We start from the raw sequence: 19,835 nt of genomic DNA, 5'->3' as shown, positions 1-19,835 counted from the left end.
GGAATACAATAAAAAATGTGCCACAAAGAACACTGTCTTCAGATATTCCAGAGAGAGTGCAATAGTTGCACTTTTGGAATTTGTTTTCTAAGGACCCAAATTCATCAATGAACTATTAGTGTACACACTTTGGAATAGATCTGTATGCATTGACTGGAAAATGTTATTGATACATTGCCAAATGAAAAAAAAAAAAAACCTAACAGCTGTGCTTATTAAGTAGTTAGATTCAGATAACTTAATAGTGGTATAATCAAGGTATTGCCATTAAAAATTTTGAATGTCTATGTGGTATTAATTTATTCTGTCTTAATTTACACTTGCCTTATTACTAGTGAGATGGATCCCATCTTCTCGTGAAGTTACCAGTTTCTTGGCCCTGGTAAGCAGGCAGGTTTCTAACCAGAATGTATAAAAGATTTAAAAGGAACAGGTGGGGATAAAAAATCTTGTCAATGGCAGAACTGGGTAGTATTCTCCACCAGAAATCAAACATCCTCTTGTAGGATTCAAATGCCTTGAATTTTGGGTCTTTTTCCTACTAACTAGTTTTGTATTCATCCCAATTTCTCTCTGTGTGTGTGTGTGTGTGTGTGTGTGTGTGTGTATGTAGAATATAATTTTATTACATATATATTTGCTTTTGTACAAATGGCATCATACTGTACCTACTATTCTTTTTCCCAGCTTTATTGAGATATAATTGACATAGGATTCTGTATAAGTTTAAGGTATACAATTTGTTCCTTTAACATAATTATATATTGCAAAGGGAGCATCACCATAGCATTAACTAACACCTCCATCACATCACATAACTACCATTTCTTTTTTGTGTTGAGAACATTTAAAGTCTAGTATCTTAGCAACTTTGAAGTGTATAATATGGTATTGTTAACTATAATCATAAATCTATGCATTAGATACCCGGAACTTATTCCTCTTATAGCTAAACGTTTGTACACTTTGAGAACTGTGTCCCCATGTCCTACCCAGTCCCTGGTAACCACCATCCTACTCTCTGTTTCTGTGACTTCAGCTTTTTTAGATTCTACACGTAAGTGATATCATGAAGAATTTGTCCATCTCTGACTTATTTCACTGAGCATAATGCCCTGAAGGTTCATCCATGTTGTCACAAATGGCAGGATTTCTTTCTTATGTCTTAACGGTATCCATTGTATATGTATATACCAGATTTTCTTCATGCATTCATCCATACACAGACACTTACGTTTCCATATCTTGGCTATTGTGACTAATACTGCAGTGAACACGGTGGGGGCAGTGGGAAGATATCTCTTGAGTTTCTGTTTTCATTTTCTTTGGATATGTACTCAGAAGTGAGATTGCTGGATCATATGGTAGTTCCATTTTTAATTTTTTGAAGAACCTCCATACTGTTTTCCCTTGTGGCTCTACCAATTCTATCACTATATAATAACCTTTTCTCTTGTTACTATATTTAATTTAATGTGTGTTTTTGTCTTATATGAGTATGGCTATCCCTACTCTCTTTTGGTTTCCACTTACATGCAATACCTTTTTCCATTCCTTCTCTTTGGATTATGTGTGTCCTTAAGCAGAAGGGGGTCTCTTGTAGGCAGCATATAGTTGGTTCTTTTTTTATATCCATCAGCAACTCTGTCTTTTGATTGGGGAATTCAATGTCATTTTGTTCATTGTTTTCTGAATGTTTTGTGGTTCCCTTGTTTATCTCTCTCTTTGTGTTGCCTTCCTTTGGAAATTGATGACTTTCTGTAGTTGTATGCTTTGATTCCCTTCTCTTTATCTTTTGTGAACCTGCTGTAGGTTTTTATTTTGTGGTTACTGTGAGGCTTACATAAAACACACATGCATATATCAGCCTGTTTTACTCAACTTTCATCACATATAAAAATTCTGCCTTTTTAAGGTTTTTGGTGTCACAGTTAACATCTTTTTATATTGTGTATCTAATAATTAACAAATTGTATCTATAACCTTTTAAAAATACTTTGTCCTTTAACCTTCATACTAGAGTTAAGTAGTTCACACCACCACCATTAGAGTATGAGTATTCTGAATATGACCGTATGCTTATTTTTACCAGTGTGTTTTATATTTTCATATGTTTTTATGCTACTAATTAGCTTCCCTTTATTTCAGCTTAAAGAATTCTTTTTAGTATTTCTTGTAAGGCACATTCAGTGATGAATTCCCTCAGCTTTTATTGGGGAAAGTCTTTATCTGGCCTTATTATCTGAAGGACAAGTTTGCTGGGTGAAGTATTCTTTGTTGACTATTCTTTTCTTTTCACACTTTGAAAATATCAGCCCATTCTCTTCTGATTGCAAGTTCTCCGCCATATAGCCACTAGAATAGCCTAATGGGGTTCCTTTTTAAGAGAGAGTGTTTTTCTCTTGCTACTTTAAAAATTCTGTCTTTGATTTTAGACAGTTTTTTAACATGTCTTGGAGAAGATCATATTGGATTGAAATTATGGAGTAACCTAGTTCCATGAAGTTAGAGGTTGGATGTCCAAATCTCTCCACAGATTTAATCTTTCAACCATCGTTCTCTAAATAAACTTTCTTCCCCTTTTTCCCTCTCTTCTGGGATGCCAGTGGTAAGTTCATTATTTCTTTTTATGGTAGACCATAAATCACATAGACCTTCTTTATTCCTTTTCATTCTTTTTCTTTTTGTTCTTCTCATTGGATCATTTCAATTGACCTATCCCCTAGCTCACTAATTCTTCTGTTTGATCCAAGTCTGTTGTTGAAATTATTGAATTCTTTAGTTCAGTCCTTGTATTCTTCAGCTCTAAAATTTCTTTTTTTTAATTATATTTTATTGATTATGCTATTACAGTTGTCCCAATTTTCCCCTTTTATCCCCCCTCTACTCAGCATCCCCGCTCCCTCAGGCAGTCTCTACGCTATTGTTGATGTCCATGGGTCATGTGAATAAGTTCTTCTTATTTATGTTTTCTATTTTTTTAATTTGTCACTTTGTTCATCTGATGTGTCTCACTGCGCAGTGACTATAGGAGCATGCCGCCGTTGAGGAGCGCCGCAGAGAGCGCCATGCTCCCCAAAACCTGAGGGAAACCAGCTGGGGCCAGCTGAGGTGGGAGCAGGGCTCTGAAACCCGCAGAGCCCATCCTGGGGTTGTCACAGATGAGGGGGAATAAACACAAAATGTTGCAAACACTTTTCTGTTTGCAGGGAGAGCAGACGGGGCACTTCCCTCCTGCTGGAGGAGGCCGTGGCACATCCCCCTAGTGGGGAAGGCTCTGTCACCCTTTGTTCCAAGGCTTTTATTGAAAAACTTATTAGTGGGCTAGGCAACAGGAATGTGTACGTACACTCGTTACATTAGCATGTTTAGCTTCACAGAAAATAGATACCTTTAAGAAAACAAGTGACAGGAATTCACTGATTTACATGGGTCTGAGAGGAGACCAGTCTAAACAAAAGAGAAGAAGATAGGGACAAGCGCCTTAATGATAAAGGTTAAGGGGTGTAAATAATGTGAAGGTCCTTCGCAGTATGAGCTGACCAGAGACATGAGGGAGGAACAGAGATCACTCTAGAGAATTTACTTTTAGGCCTGATTACCCCGGGACCCCTCAGATCTGATTTAGGGCTGTTTTTCCTGCACTGTTTCAAGCCTGAGCCAGGCAGGAGGAGGGAACCACCAAGAGATAAGGAGACTGCTTCTCAGCTGCAATGAGGACTCCAGCCGTGTCCAAGCCAGGCCAAGAGGTGCAGGGGCCTTTTTGCACCTTCTCTGTGTCCCCCATTTTCTTATCTGCTGCCAGTATCGGCCAATACCTGTCTTAGGTCATATACCTCATCGTGAGGTAACTTACCCGTCATTAGCCATTGACCAGCCATGGCAAAGAAGAGAGGCAGGGGCCTGTTTTCTCCAAGGCCTCCTGATTATTTCCAGCCTTGGGGCCCTCCAGCCTGTTGGCAGGGTTACAGCTTCTGAAACCAGGCAGGGCATTTCCCAACACTGATGTTTTCCTGATATCATTAAATTGTTTATTTATGTTCTTTCGTAGTTCCCTGAGCATCTTTATAACAATTATTTTGAATTCTTCATTGAGCAATTCCTGGATCTGAATTTCCTTTGTGCCAGTTACGGGAATTTTACTGTATTCCTTTGTTGGAGTCATGTTTCCCTAATTCTTTGTGATCCCTGTAGGCATAGATGTCTGCACATTTGAAGAGACAGCCACTTTTTCCAGACTTTATGGACTGACTTCAGTAAGGGAAGATTTTAACTTGCAGGTGGAGTCATGCTAGGGCATGCTGTGAGCCTGAGTCTAGTGGTGCAGGGCACCAAGCACAGGGGCAGGTTGTAATACCAAGTCCAGAAGAGCATTATGGCTCTTCATCTCAAGCCACTGGGGTTCACAGCATCACTAGCTGTTTGGTCCTGGGTGAGAACAGCGAGATGTCCACAGGGGCTACAAGGGCTGTTGGAGTTCTTATCAGTACCTCCATGTTCAATGGCTAAAGATCAGGGCAGGCAGCATTCGTGGCCAGAGCTGGTAGGATGCACACACTCAGCTGTGGCGGCCAGGTGCAGGCACCTGTGTAGTGGCACGGGCCAGATGCACATACACTTGTAGTGGTGAGGGCCAGTGTAGGCAGAAAGCACCTGGGCCAACTACGGGCTCTCTAGAAGCTTCAGGGACCCTGGCTGTCAGTATGCTTTCCCATGACGGTGCAATCTCCCTCTGCGCATGTGCACTGCAATGGAGGCCAGTGACAGGAATCGGGCCGAGGTGTGCAGGTGTGCAGCTAGAGAGGCTAACCACAGCTGAATGTGATAGTGCAAGTTAGTGACAGAAGACAGAGCCTAATCATGGCCATAAGCAGCCACTGAGGCCTGGTTATCAGCGTGTTCTTCCATGGCTACACAATCTCTCCTAAGGTGTCCACACTGCAGTAGAGGCTGGTGACGGGTGTCAGTTCAGTGGCATGCAGCTATAGGTACAGCCATAAGCATATACACAGCAATATGGGTCAGTCACAGGCTGGTATCTTGCACTCACACAGCCACAGAGCCCTGAGCTGGCTGCAGGTGCAGCTCCCTAGCTCCAGTGGGGGAAGGGGAGAGAGGGAGGGACCCAAGCAGCTGTTATCAACAAATGTGAACCTGTGGGGCAAAAGCTAGTGAAATCTGTAGGAGGTATGTGGCTGCTGTGCTGGCTGTCAGTTCCTTCTCCATGGGTGAAAGCTGCTGGGCTTATCTGTAGAACAGGTCACTGTAAGCCCTTTTTGTTCCCACTGCACAGCTGCAGTTGGTAGCTGCTGCTTTTCTTCCTTGTTCATACCATCTCAGTGCACCTCAGTTTTGTCAGTCTGAGGTAAAATTAAAGCAGGGCCATAGTGTGGGACCCCAAAAGACTGGAGAAGCTGGTCACTCACCCAGCCCTTCCTTTTCTGGTGAGGGGAACTCCTTTATATGGGAAGTTCCCTCCTGGAGCTGATCAAGGGGGATGGGATGATGCTGGCAGCGTGAAGCCATCTTCCTTCTCTTTTTGTGCAGTTATTCTCATGTTTTTTGTTCCACCGTGTTGCTAAACTTTCTTAAGTGAACTCCAGAGTTCTCCCACATCTGTTTTATTCCTGGGTATCTGTTTTAGTCATGGGTAGACCAGACTAATTGCTGGTCTTTGTTGGAAGACAAATGCTGAAGTCACCTATGTCACCATTTTGGTGATGTCACCTATTCCTACTATTCTATAACCTGCTTTTCCACTTAACGTCATTTTTGTGGAGACATTTCAAGGTCAGTAAATACACATTTACATTGATACATGTATGCATACCAGGTCTGTCTGGAAAAAGGCCAGCCATTGTTAATATAATGAGAATGCTTTGTGCGACATCAATGTAACCTGGCAGCCAAGGAGAGTAGACTGGACTGCACATGTGTGAACACTGACAGCTTCACTGTGCTAGTCAGCGGGGGTGGTAGAGGCCATTGGGTGAGCATGTGTACTGTGTGGCATCGCATTCAAAATGACTGAGTAAGCAGAGCAATGAACCTGCATCAGTTTTGCTTTAGGCTTGAACATCCCTCCACAGAAATTATTAGCCTGTGATTCAGAAGGCTACAGCTATAGGCAACTGATGATTGGCAGCTTCATCATGACAACATGCCTACTCGTGCATCACATCTCATGCAAATTTTTGGCAAAACATCGAATCACTCAGGTGACTCAGTCCCTCTACAGCCCAGATTTGACACCCTGAGACTTCTGGCTTTTCCCAAAACTAAAATCACCTATGAAAGGAAAGAGATTTTAGACTGTCGATGAGAGTCAGGAAAATATGACAGGGCAACTGATGGCCACTGGGAGAGCTGTGTGAGGTCCCAAGGTGCCTACTTTGAAGGGGACTGAGGCATCATTGTCCTATGTACAATGTTTCCTGTATCTTGTATCTTCTTCAATAAATGTCTCTATTTTTCATAATACATGGCTGGATACTTTATGGACATACCTTCATATCTGTATTGATATATCCCTAAATGCCATTTAATATGACCTTTGAATTTTTTTTGTTTTGGCAATGACCCTTAGTATGTGCCTATGGAATTGGTACTATAGCACATTTACTTTATGTCTGACTTTAAAAATGAATGCTTCTAACACCAGCCCTGCATATAAATGTTTGCAGAAGATTTTTGCTATGTGCCTTCTAATAGATTGAGGAAATATACTTTTTATTACTAAATTCTCCAGATATTTTATAATTAAATAGATGTAAAATTTTCAGAAGTTATTTTTCTGAGTATATTGATATGATATTTTTTCTTTTCTTTAATATATTACTATTAGTATGACAAAATCCATTCATAGGTTTTTAATGTTAAACTACAACTGAATTCACTCATTATTTTAGTATTTTTTATATTTAGCTTACTAATAGACATTTTTAAGATTGGCACCTGTGTTCATAAGTAAGATTGGCATATAATTATTTTCCTCATGCCGTCCCTGCCTGGTTTTTCTTATCAAATTTTATAGTAGCTTTATGAAATGATTTTAGAAACATTTCTTTTTTCTGTAAAATCTGGAAGAATTAAAATAAGATTGAGATACTATTATGTATTGCAGATGTGTTAGAGCTCCCTTGAGCCTTCTGGGGGTTTTTGTCTTGTTTTATAAGGTTTGGGGCATGCAGCAGTTGGGAAGGATATAAATTTTTAACTACTAATTCAATGTGTTAATTGATAATAACTTACTCAGTCTACAGCCATACCACCCTGAACACACCTGATCTCGTCTGATAACTTATTCAGATCTTTTATGTATTCTTAATATAATTTTAAATTATATTTAGTAAATTATGTTTTCCTATAAAATTTTTCAATTTTTGTTTTGAAATGTATTGGCTTAAGAACGTCTATAGTACCCACTGTTTGTTAATTTGATAAATCTGAGTTTACATCATTCTCATTGCTACTATTGACTGAGTCTTTATTCCTTTGTTCTTAAGCACATTTGCTAACTTTTTTTTATTTTAAATGTTTCCAAGACCAAATTTGTATTTTATTGATCCTCACTATTACATTTGTTTTTCATCAATTTATCTCTTAGTTATATTATGCCCTATATTCTACCTTTGTGTAGGTTATACTGTTATTTTTCTAACAAGAACGGATTTAGATATATGACTCATCAATTCCTTTATCCTTTTGTAGCATGAGTGTTTAAGGTCATAAATTTTTCTCTTAGAAAAGTTGTATTTAGTTTTGATTTGGTTCTAATTTCACCTGTGTCTTTTTTAACCCACAAGTTATTTAAAGTGTGTTTTTAAATTTCTAAATGTAGACAGGTTCTGTCACTGATTTCTAACTTTAATTACACTGTAATCAGAGAACATTTGTTTGACATGCATTTTCTGACATTCATTGAGACTTGTTTTGTAGCTTGATACTGAGTCAATTTTCAAGAAATTCCATGTGTGCTTGGGAAGGAAGTATGATCTTTCTGTTACTGAGAAATAACTGAGAATTTATAATTTACAATCCTTATGATATTGTCAATTTTTCCTATATATTTTTTAATGCATTCAGATTAATAGTACTTATGTGTCCCTGGTAAATCAAACATTTTATCAATGTATTTTTTAAAAGCAACCAAGTAGTGTGTAGATTTTCACTTAATTTACCTGTTTTCCATTGAACCCCAGTCTCTTCTGCACCCTGTATCACCACTTCAAAGCCTCTCTGTTTCAGTTTCTCTAGAAAATATACTGGGTTGGCCAAAAAGTTTGTTTGTTTTCCATAAAAGGGTTCTACTAGCACTTAGTTGTTTTTAACTTCATTCAACACAATTTTGTTAGATTGTATTGTGACAGATGTCGTATCAGAATGCATTTTTTAAAACATCAAAATTGGTGAATTTTTGTGTAGCCACTTTAATATTGAAGATGGAAGACAATACACAACATTTTTGGCATATCGTGCTTTATTATCTCAAGAAAGGAAAAAATGCAGCTGGAATGCAAAAAATAAAAAAGATTTGTACAGTGTATGGAGAAGGTGCTGTGACTGGTCTAATGCATCAAAAATGGTTTACAAAGTTTCATGCTGGATATTTCTCACTGCACAATGCTCCATGGTCAGGTAGACCAGTTGAAGTTGATAGCAATCAAATCAAGACATTCATTGAGACCAATCAACACTATACCACATGGGAGAGAGCCGACATACTCAAACATCCAAATCAATAAAGTTATTGGTGAAAATGAAAAAACGTGTGTTTTATTTTACAGAAAAACTAACTAAATGGACTTCTTGGCCAACCCAATGTTTCTCTGGGGGATATATGAGGGCCCATTACCTGAGAGTAGACTTTGTGCATTGAGAATTTAGAGCCCTTATTCAGATTTTCATAGGTCTCTTTGCTTTTTTATCACCATCCTTCATTCCCACCTTTCATACTCCACAGTAATACCAATCCCTGAGCCTATCTAGGCATCTGTGGAGCTCATGAACTTGCTTTTCATTGATATCCCATACCTCATCCCTAACGGGTTAAATCTGAAATTTTTCTGATCCATTAAGTAATTTACAATTTATCTATTTGCTTTAATATTCATATTTTATTGCTTGGGTATGCAGCTAGTTTCATCAAAGATAAAGTTAGTATTTCTCTTTCAGGTTCTCCTTGTTATTTTGGAGATGATTATGCAGGGGTGGTGTGATGGCAATATCTTTTTTTCACATCTTATAACAGGAAGTCCTATCAATATAGAAGATCATTATTAGTTAAATCAGAATCAATTACATGGAAATTGGTTAAAAGAACTTCTGTACTTTAATTCTCCAAATAAACCATGAGCATGCTTTCATATAGTACCATCAAATAAAAAACAAACCTGAGTTAGGTAAACAGAGACGTTATTGAAAAGAATTATTGCAAGTGCAGGAAAAGAGACTATTGCAATAGGGAGAACAGACCACGCTTAAGATCTGTAAGTTTCAAAACAGCTTTCTTGTATGGAGAAGAGTGAACAAGGCTAGAAAGAAGCAGGAATGGGGAACTGGGATGAACAGACTGTAGATCGGAGGATGTTCATCATGAGGTCACTTGATGCTCAGAAGATATATTTTGTTTCAGGCTGAGAATGGGTAAAAGTTAAGGGGGCCAGGCAGAGAGAGAGAAGCTTGACTAACACCTAGTCAAGTCAAGGTAGCAGGCATTTTGTCCAGATTGTTCAGTGGGGACAAACAGTTCAGCTAATTATTAATGAGGCAAAGAACAGGAATCTGAGAAGCTATGTATGGGCTTGTCCTAGATAAAGGGATGGAATCCATGAGTCCTTCTTACATCATTATGGGGAGGGTGGTTCCTTGCAGTAAGCCATTTCTAGAACACAGAAGGGCAGTGTAACTTCATCATGTTCCAGGATCACAAGGCTCAGGTAAACTTCAACATTGTCACCCTCTCTTCTCTCTCCTATCCCTGATCCAACCCACCTTGCATGGAAGCTCTGAATGATCCCTCTTACTCCACTTGCCTTCACCTTTACCAGGCTAATTATTATTCATTATTCAGTATCATGTGCAAGTAAAAACTCTCCTGGGAAGGTGCCCCAAAATACCTCCCAAAATGTAATAGAACAGTCCTCGTGTGTCTTTTCTCTATGGACTAAACTCATGATGTCTGCTTAGTCCTTGAGAGTAGAGCCATGTCTTACTCATCATTGTATCCTCACCCTGTAGCTCAATGGCTGAGTCTCAATATTTCCTCAGTAAAAAACAAATGATGTGGGGTGGTTACCATAGCTTTGTCTTTTGGAAATCAGCCTGTTCTTACAAACAACTGAGGGACAACAATTTCCATATCCTCCAGATTGTTCAAAGGCTGACGACCCAGTTGATCGATCATCTAGCCCTCCACTTTGAGGATCCCTCACTGGTCTTTACCATCAGGTAGCAATTAATGTGGAAGAAAATAACATGCTGACTTCCATTTCATCTGCTTAGCTGATTTGGAAAAATACTTTTAACAAAAGGGTTAAAAATAACTTTTAAAAAATTGAGTAGTTATCTTGCTTTTGTATTATTTTCAATACTAATCTATAAGTCCATGAAAAGTGATTCTAGAGCTAAATTGCTGAGGGTCTTTTTTTCTAACTTTCAGAATAAGGGGAAAATATGGGTAAATTTGAGAAAGATTTTCCTAGGATAAGGTAAGCTTTTATACTTAGAAAGGCACATTGAATTTAGCAGAATTATAGCTTATGGGGTACTTGGAAATCATGTAGTTTAACAACTTCATTTATAATTAAGAAAATTAAGGTTCTGAAATGTGACATATCAAAATTTAGATAGAACCAGAAAGAAGCCTTTTTTTTTTTTTTTTTTACTTCCTAAGTTGGGAATTTTTTTCCCAGCAAATCAAAGATGTTTTGTTTGATTTTTTTGGATAATACATAGTAAAGTTCTTGAGCCAGGATCTGAAAAGCAAATGCATAACAAAATCTGAAGTGCTTTTCACTGAGTATTAAATCTCAGAAGAGAGCCAGACTTTTAAAATGTAAATGCACTATCATACTCTCGTTCAAAGACTAAATGTAATACTTCTAAATGTAGCAATCAGATATCATGGAGAAGTCATCAATGTTAAAACCATAAATCATCAGAAGAGGGTGGAGAGAAATTTTTATTACTTTATGGGATACAGCCTGGGAGCTTTTTCCTTCAAATATACTTACTAATGAATATGCAGGTGATGCACCGGGTTATTTCTATCCATTCTGCAAAGCTAAAGGCTAAAAATACTAACTCTATTTTCCAGTATAGAATTATATTAAGCTGGCAAAATATTACTTCTCTAACCTAATAAATTTCCTGTGTGGCTACTAAGTTTCGGCACCTCTAGTATACGAGTCACCTAGAGGGCAGGAAGTAAGGCAGTATTGATTCTTGTACATGAAAAAGCTGGTGATATGTAGGTGCTACAGAAAGATGCAAGGTGTCAAAGGCAGATGTGATAAACTTCCTAATTTCTCCTAGGTGGGTCAGCACAGCTCTATATCCCTCATCCCATAACTCCAAACTCCCTAGATCCAAGTCACCTCCAAGTCACCCTGGCCTGGTAATGCTGAGAGTTCCCAGCCCTCACAGCATATTGTACATTATTACACAACCTAGGTAGAACAGCTACCAATAGCTAAACTTGGTGTTCTCCTAGTGAATATAAACCACTTCATCAAACATCAACTTCAAATAAGTCCACTCTGTGTCCAACATGAAGTAAGATTAAAAAAACACACAAGACTGTGGTGATCATGAATAAGCATAGACAAAGAAATAAATAAATAACATTGTCCAGACTAGAAGAATGACCAAATATCCTCTTTTTTGGCTGATACAAGTGACTATAGCCTCTTTATCGCTTATAGCTTTAGCCCCACATTATTTCTCCTGCTTTCTAGATAAAATTATTAAACTATCCAATGATAGAATTCCCCTCTTTTGGATAGCATTTAATCCAGAAAAAAAATCCCACTACCTTAACCCATTCACAAAAATCACCTAACATGAACCTAAATCCTGTAAGTTCTTTCTAACACCCTTGTGATGAGATTACCCCTTGTTGCACTGATCCAATAAAACCAAACTTTTTTTGACTACACCTATGTTCTGAGTCTTTGACTGATAGCCTTACATACCAATTAATAGTTCAGGGAAATGTTAAGAGTCTTTTCCTTTTCTGGTATGCATGCTTTGTTTTAATAAATGAGACTGCCTATCCAATTATTACAATCAGCAATCAGCCTGAAGGAGAATTAGAGGAACAACGGGGACACCAAAAAAAAGCTTTTCCAGGGCTTCCCACCTTTACCTCATGTTGTAGAAATAATATTTTTCTGATTGTTACTGCATAGCCACATGGGGTTCTGCTGCCTGCAGCCAATAAACTCTGAAGACAGAGGTTTGGTGAAAAAGGAAAAGGGTTGTTTATTTTAAGGCTATACAATTTTGGAATAATAATGGGCTTCTACCTCAAAGTTTATTTCCTTTAAAACACTGAATGGCAAATAATCCCTCCATCCCCGCCAGTTCAGTTCAATGATCCCTTTCCCCATTAAAAAAAAATATATACCATCTTTTGGAGAATACAGGTGGTTAAGCTGGTTCTAGTCCCAGTTCAGCTCCATATATCTTTTGGAGTCTGTGCACGCCATTGTCCTTCCCTCAGTGTGCTGCCCTGTTCCTCTGGCCACTGCCCACTGCTTCTTGTACTTGCAGAGGGGTCAGACCATGCGGTCTCCAGGGCCGACCAGCCCAGGAACACTCTGTCCCCTAACTCCTGACTGGACTGGTGAGGGAAAGGAAAGAGCAAGCTTCCACATATACTCCGTTTTTAAAGTCCTAGCCCAAAATCCCACATGATGGGGAAGTGTCCAAATTCCCAGCCAATTTGGGCCAATGTCCGCCATGCATATCAGCCTGCACTGTGTCTCTGCCCCTCCTCCTACCACCATGACCAAGAAAAGGGTAAGAGGGATTTCTAGCCATGCAGGGGCACTGTGTCTCTGCTCTGGAAGGGCATCACCTTGTTACACATGTGTTGTGACCTTTCCAGCCTTGCTAATGCTCTATGTAAGCTGCCTCCAGCTGTGTCACACTGCTCTGCTCAGTTTCTATGCCAGTGCTGTGCTAGCTTGTCTACCATAGCCTCCACCTAAGGCCCTTCCCATCTTAGGAAGGGCAGGCCTTTTTTTTTTTTTTTTTTTTTTTTTTTTTTTTTTTTGCTTCTGGGGTTTCTCCCTACCCCCCAGCAATCTAACCAGACCTCTTTGTCACATGATGACTAGCACTCAAGCTGCAGTATTAATTGCTATTATATTAAAATTTATAAACAGTGCTTTCCTTTGGACTGATTTAATTTTATTCCAATATGGAGCCTCCACAAATTTTTTATTATTTTAATCCCTAATTAGGTGTTAGTTGATGTATCTTCATCTTTCTTTAATGGTGAAACACAAGAAATTTAATTGCTTAAACTTCTGGGGCCTTTTATTGGATTTATTGGGGCTGTGCTTTAGGGAAGTGGTAAGTTACAAAGTGCTCCTGAGCTTGGAAAGAGAAGACAGGGTTAGGTAAAATTAGTCTCAGGAATTTAACAGCCTACCAAATGCCTTTGGTTTATAGGAAACCATATTCTCTGGCCAAGTTCTTCTTCCAGCAGCCCACTGATATTTGAAATGTTGGCAAGTCATAAGAAGTAGAGCAAAGACAAATGATACAGTAAAAAATAAACATTTCTTTAGCTTTGTAGTTGAAGTGACTACTGCAGTCATCGGAACACGGGGATGCAATACCATGACCCAAGAAGCAGCATATTCTAAGGTTACACTTAAATATAATAAAAATTCAAAATTAAGGATTTGTGCCCTGGCTGGTGTGGCTCAGTGGATTGAGTGCCAGCCTGCAAACTAAAGTGTCATCGGTTCTATTCCAAGTCAGGGCACATGCCTGGGTTGCAGGCCAGGTCCCCAGTAGGGGACATGCAAGAGGCAACCACACATTGATATTTCCCTCTCTTCCTCCCTCCTTTCCCATCTCTCTAAAAGTAAATAAATAAAATCTTTTTTAAAAAGGCTTGTGAGCTAAGAAGTGGGTGGATGTACAAAATTTAAGTGAACTACTTTATCAATTTCTTGGTAAGAGAAACTAGAATTAGCAACCTAAAAATGCTCTGGTTCAATCTTAGAGAAAATACAAATTTGAAGGAAGAAGAAAGAGATAAATGCATGGTTTCATTTATTCCATCTACAAAATATTTAGTGCCTATTGTTTTCCATGCATGGTTCTAAGAGCTGGGTATATAATGATGAAGGGGGGAAAATCCAGTTTCTACTTTCATGGAGATAATGGAGAAGACATATTAATATGACAATACTAGTGAGTTTAATGGTGACCTCCAAAAAGGTATGTTCATGTTCTAACCCTTGGAACCTATGAATAAGACCTAATTTGGAAAAAGTCTTTTCAGATGTACTTAAGGGTTTTTAAACTGAGATCATCCTGGATTACCTAGAGGGGCCCTAAACCCAATGACAATCATCCTTAAAGAGACAGAAGACAAGAAGACACAAACAGAAGACCATATAAAGATGAAGGCAGAGATTGGAATGATGTGGTCACAAGCCAAGGAATGGCTGAAGTAACTAGAAGCTGGAAGAGATCAGGAAGGATCCTCCTTTAGAGTCTTCAGAGGGAGTACAGCCCTGCTAACTCCTCAATTCTGGACTTCTGGCCTTCAGAACTTAAAACAACAACAAAAGAATCTCTTGTTTTAAACCATCTAGTTTGTTGCAATTTGTTATGGCAGCCCTAGGAAAGTAATAAAATAATTAACTATACAAATAAGATATACCAAAGTTTCTATGAAAGGAGATAGCGAAAGTACTTGACCTAAACTTCGTGGTCAGAGAAGCATTCCCACCCCATGCCCTGGTTTATAGACAAAGATTTTAAAAGAAGATTCAAGAAATTTAAATGGGTCCAGACCAAAAAAGACAATTTTAAGAGTAAATAAGAAAGAGCACTTTTCAGTGCATTAAAATTTTGTGAATGCTCCTATGTGAATTAATATGATTATGTAAATATAATCAAGTACGAGTTGACAACAAACTTGACATCAAATTTTCTTACTCAGAAAACTTACTGCCTAAGCCTTTTCCAAACCAACAAAAAATAAGAGTAAATATAGAGCAGGACCATCATCTCCCGTGCTTCTGTGTTCCTTTGGGCAGCCGGGAGGCAGGCCATCTGTTATCAAGGTGAAAGAACACCTTAGGTGTATTTCCGTATCCACATATGGGACTCACCCTGAAGCTGCTGGAGGACACTGATCACCATTCCAATGATACCTAAACAAGGTATATAATCAGCCTTGGGCTTAAAAGACAGGTGGGTGCTTCATGGAGGCTGGACCACGCCAGTAAGTAAGCATAAGGCAAGAACCAGAAGAGCTATGAAATTAGAGCCACATTGTATTATGATTTTTAAATTGCAAAAAAAATTATTTTTGAATTTTAAATTATTTATTTAATGAATGTCTCCTAGTCACCAGGTACTGATTTAAGCACTATCTATTCATTAGTTTATTTAAACCTAACAAATCTATAAAAAATGTGCTACTCGTAACCCCATTTTATAAATGAAGAAACTGAAGTGCAGAGAACTAAAGTAAATTGCCCAAAGTCACAGAGCTGATAAGTGGCAGAGCTGGGATTCAAACTCAGCCTGTCTGGTTCTAGAATTCATGTTCTTAATCACTGCATTTTCTATAATCTCTATAACCCTATAATAACACACCAATAATGACTACTATTATTAAATACTAATTAACCAAGAATTATCATCATCATCTTCATTTTACAGATGAAGAAAGTGAGGCCCAGAATGGTTAAGGAGCTTGCCCTACATCACACAGATGCTAACTGGACAGCCCTGAATTTAATTCTAGGGATTCAGACTTCAGAGTTCGGGGAATTAACCACTTACATTAGAGTGGCTTCAGATCTACCTATCTGCCTTTGGGCTAGAACACAGTCCAGCTTTGTTCATGTTTATGGTTTATTTATTGCTTTACCATCCTCCTTAAAGCCAGTTATAAGTTTTAATCTCCGAACAAGAGGACAGCCTTACTGTTTTCTTCATCTTAGCCAGAAACATATAAAATATAACTTCATCTTTACTGCTTCCAGCTTTTCTTTTTTTATGCTTTCCAAAAATAATAGAATAATAACAAATAATATTCGGCTTTCACTGTGTGGCAAACTCTCTGCCTATGTGTTTTACTTCTGTTATTCCAGTTAATACCACAGAAAAGCCTGCAGGTAGATTTTTTTAATTATCTTCACAGGACAGATGAGGAAACTGAGGCTCAGAAATGTTAAAACTTCCCCCAAAGTCACAAAGCCAATGCTGCCAAGCTTGCAATCCAGCTCAGGGTCACATACTCTTGACCTCTACATTAAACTGCCTCTACCTCTTAAATAAACCTGACTATATGTGATGGGTAATCATAGGAAAGGAACGCATGGGAGCAACCCCCTGATGCCAAGGCTAGCAGGTGCTGCAAAGGAACATCCTTTCCTTGGATTCAAATGGGTGTTTGCAGCAGAGACCTGCAATGGTTGGCAAACAGCCTGAGACCATCTTCACAATGTTCGTGATATGTTGTTTTCATCATAACCCAGAGTTCCCCAGTTTTGCAGTTCAGGGACTGCTGATCACTCCATCCAATTGTGACAGGGCCACATGGAAATGACTGATGGTAACCTGCCCACAGTGGGCTGATTGGAACTTTAAAATATATGCCTGTTGATTCATATGGCAAATAACCCCTGACAGAAAAGACCAGGGTGTGAGACCCACACACTAGACCCCTCAAACACTAAGTGGGGATGCTGGAAGCTGCTTATTCTTCCGAAATACTCTCTGAAGATCCTGAGACACTTACCCAGTCAGTTAATTATGGGCAACGGAGTTTCATATACCCTGTGTTACCGTTTTATATCTGCTGATCCATAGGAAAGAGATTGGCCTCTATGAACCTGATCTTCTCATTCAGAAATCTATAAGTAACTCCTATCTTAGAGTGTTATTGAAAAGATTAGAATTATCTGTTAAGGCAGGTGGCACATTACCAATCTCACAGGATTATTACTCTACCCCATACCAAGGTGTAGGCTTGTGCCTGCTGCCCTAGATGAAATACCCACATCCCTATCTAAGCAGCCTTTGCCAAATACTACTGGAGAAAAGGTAATAATTCATCTTCATTTACTTTCCTAATATCAGAAGTCACTTTCCTAATATCATAAAATACAGTTCCTTATTTTTCAAATTCCTTTTCGTTGGTTTCCTTTAGATTAGCTGCTTTCTCACAACACGTTAGTTTGCTAAAAGGCCGCCCCGGGTCGCACTGCAGGGTGTGCTGCTTCTGTGGAACTTTCCTACGGGGAAGCTACTTCCTTTTGTGGATGGGGATTCTTATTTTAGCATGTACTCCAGAAAGTAACACTTACAGACTCATCTTCAGAGTGGTTATTCATATCAATTTGGGTTCCTGTGGCTCATTAGCCTATGAGCAAGGCACTATTTCCTCATCTCCACTAGCATTAAGGGATGGTAGCAAACTTTAATATTAAAAAGATGTCTGTAGAATAAACTGATGGTTGCCAGATGGGAGGGGGGTGGAGGGATAAAAAGCGGAAGGGATTAAGAAGTTCAAATAGTCAGTTATAAAAAAAAAATCAGTCACAGGGATATAAAGTACAGCATAGGGAATATAGTCAATAATTTTGTAATAACTGTATGGTGTCATGGGTACTAGACTTATTGGGATGATCACTTCATAAGTTATATAAATGTCTAATCACTATGTTTTACACCTAAAACTAATATAATACTGAATGTCAACAGTAATCAAAAAATTTTTAATTACTGATATAAGAATAAAAAACAACACAATCAGAAAAAAATTCTGGCAAGTCTCAAAGATCACTAAAGGATTAGAAAATCTAACATATAAAGAAAAGTGAAAGATACCAGCATACTTCAGATCATAAAAGTGAGAAACCAGCTCACTGAGGAATGGAACCAGAAAAAAATGAAATTGTGCTGCAATGTAAGAGATTAAGACAAATGTCTCCTATCTTGTTAAGTGTGGATATGAGCTAAATTAATATGTTATTAACTCTCCTATTTTGGAGACTAAAAAGACGTGTGGGTTAGTTGCATCTATTAGGGACAGTTTGTTTGACTCCTCGATGTATCCTTGCCCAAGGGCTGACAGATGGATCAGATGATCTCTCAGCATCCCTCCCAGCCCCACAATTCTGTTTTTCTGTTATTGTTGGACTAGGATGTTAGCTGAGTCAGATTTGCCTTTGCAAGTTAGCGGAGGAGTCAGCTGCTTGAAAGAAAACAGGTAGACTCTTTGTCTCAAAAATAAATGCCTCTCTACCCTGTTCCAGATTAAATTGTACCACTAAAGGTGTATTTTTCCTTGAGCCACAAAGTTTTTGTAGTTTTACAGAGTTCCTAACTGAATGCTGACACTGACACCTAACCGAAGATAAACTCAGCTTTATTCTATAAAAGCTTAGCAACAAACCAAGGCTGGAAATGCAGGTAAAGGGAGTCCCAAAGCAGAGAGAAAGCAGACATGACTGTACAAAGGGCACCAAACTGAATGTAGATCAAGGCTTATGCAGAAGATAGTGCTTTCCTCCCTCTCAGCTGAGTTCAGTCGTTCATTCTTTTGTCGTTGTTGTTAATTTCTTGGTGTAATATTGGTTAATAACATTACTTATGTTTACATTATATAATTTTATAATACATCACCTGTGTATGGCATTATGTGCTCCCCACCTAAAGTCTAATATCCTTCGGTCACCATATATTTGACCCCCATCACCCTCTTTATCCTCCCCCCAGCCACCTTGCCCTCTGGTAGCCACCATACTGTTGTCTGTGTCTATGAGTTTGTTTGATTTGTTCATTTGTTGCTTTTTGTTTTATGCCCCACACATGAGTGAAATCATACAGTTTCTGTCATTTTCCATCTAACTTATTTTGCTTAGCATGATGTCCTCAAGGTGCATTCATGTCATCATAAAACAGAGTGTTTCATCTTTTTTATGGCTTTGCTTTCCATTGTATATACATACCAGGTCTTCTTTAGTCATCCGTCAAAGGACACTTAGGTTGTTTTCATGCTTTGACTGTTGTAAATAATGATTCAATGAACATAGGAGTATAGATATCGCTATGAATAAATGTTTTCAAATTTTTCGAGCTGATACTCAGAAGAGGAATTGATGGGTCACATGGTAGCTCTATTCGTAATTTTTTGAGGGACCTCCACAGTACCTGTACCAATTTACATTTCACCAGCAGTGTTCAGGGTTCCCTTTTCTCCACATCTTCTCCAACACTTGTTTCTTGTCTTAATTGATAATAGCTATTCTAACAGATGTGGAGAGGTATTTTATTGCACTTGTGATTTGCGTTCACCTTTGTCTTTGTGGAATTGTGTTAGTTCCTTACATATTTTGGATATTAGCCCTTTATTGGAGATATAGTTTGCAAATACACATTCTTTCAGTGACTGTGGAGCTCCTACTGGGCACAAAGCACTAGACAAAACACAAGGGACACTACAGTAAGCCAAACATACATGACTCCTGCTTTCCTGCCATACATTGAATATGTGATAAATATACAGTAAATTGTTAAGTGGGGGTTTATATGCATGCAACAGATAACAATTGAGTTGTTAATATGCA

The 19,835-nt window shown here is 38.5% G+C and overlaps 1 protein-coding gene across 1 annotated transcript in view; it reads left to right on the top strand.

Moving 5' to 3' along the window:
• Positions 1-19,835, top strand: part of CPA6 (carboxypeptidase A6) — a 236,602-nt gene that overhangs the window by 145,349 nt on the left and 71,418 nt on the right. The gene's annotated exons all lie outside the window — the stretch shown is intronic.

The sequence above is a fragment of the Pteronotus mesoamericanus genome, unplaced genomic scaffold (genome assembly GCF_021234165.1).
Source record: "Pteronotus mesoamericanus isolate MK-2021 breed Mesoamerican mustached bat unplaced genomic scaffold, CSHL_Meso_final scaffold_174, whole genome shotgun sequence".
NCBI lineage: Eukaryota > Metazoa > Chordata > Mammalia > Chiroptera > Mormoopidae > Pteronotus > Pteronotus mesoamericanus.
This window is presented reverse-complemented; position numbering and strand designations above follow the sequence as displayed.